The sequence below is a fragment of the Bos indicus x Bos taurus genome, chromosome 4 (genome assembly GCF_003369695.1).
Source record: "Bos indicus x Bos taurus breed Angus x Brahman F1 hybrid chromosome 4, Bos_hybrid_MaternalHap_v2.0, whole genome shotgun sequence".
NCBI classification, from domain to species: Eukaryota; Metazoa; Chordata; class Mammalia; order Artiodactyla; family Bovidae; genus Bos; species Bos indicus x Bos taurus.
Window position 1 is genome coordinate 4,365,527 of NC_040079.1, and position 868 is coordinate 4,366,394.

General features: G+C 47.7%; 1 non-coding gene across 1 annotated transcript; it reads left to right on the forward strand.

Moving 5' to 3' along the window:
* The first annotated feature begins 258 nt into the window (after positions 1-258).
* Positions 259-331, forward strand: TRNAG-CCC. Its single transcript has one exon. It is a non-coding gene; the product is annotated as a tRNA-Gly (tRNA).
* Positions 332-868: the final 537 nt, after the last annotated feature.

An 868-nucleotide genomic window follows, 5' to 3' on the forward strand; every position in this document is an offset into this window, starting at 1 on the left:
TGGATGGGGAGGCCTGGCGTGCTGCAGTCCATGGGGTTGCAAAGGGTCGGACACAACTGAACAACTGAACTGAACTGAACTGAATCTCTAATTTGTACACACCCTTCAGGAACCACTGAACCCCCAGGACCCCCACCCCCGAGCCCTCCCCACTTGTTTCCATTTTCCTCCTTCGCCTTCCAACTCTTTGACTGAAATACAATTTGTTTTCCTCTGAAGTGTGGGGGAAATTCTTTGTTTAAAATTCAATTCGGGGCTTCCCTGGTGGTCCAGTGGCTAAGACTCTGTGCTCCCAATGCAGGAGGCCCAGGTTCGATCCCTGGTCAGGGAACTAGATCCCACAAGCCACAACTAAAGATCCTGCATGTTGCAACTAAGACCCAGCACAGCCAAATCAATAAACATAAAATTCAGTTGCTTGTGAAAAATTCTGAGTCTCAGTGTCTTGTGTACACCTTTGAGTTTTGATACAAGGGCTCAGTGGAAAAAAGAGAACTGTTCTGCATTAGTAGATGCCTTTTTAAATTTGCTGTCTTTTGGAGATTTTCAAAGGTTTGAAACAAAAGTAATGTGCTTGCTCTAGGACCATCGAATATCTGATGTTGTTCCATCACGGACCCCAAGTGAGAAACCTCCGCTAAAGGGAGTAAGTTAGAGAAAGAAAAGACTGAAGGCTGCCACCTGGGAGCCAGGGAATAAATGAATAAAGGTAAGGGGTTGAGGAGCCCTCTGAGACCCAAAGGGTTAATCAGGCCACTGCATACGCAGGAGACGAATCACCAGGAGTGACGCGCGGTGGAAGCAGGCGCCTCTTAATGGCAGCATCGTTTCCTTTCTCAGAAGGATGGAGGGCAAAGACATCAGTGGG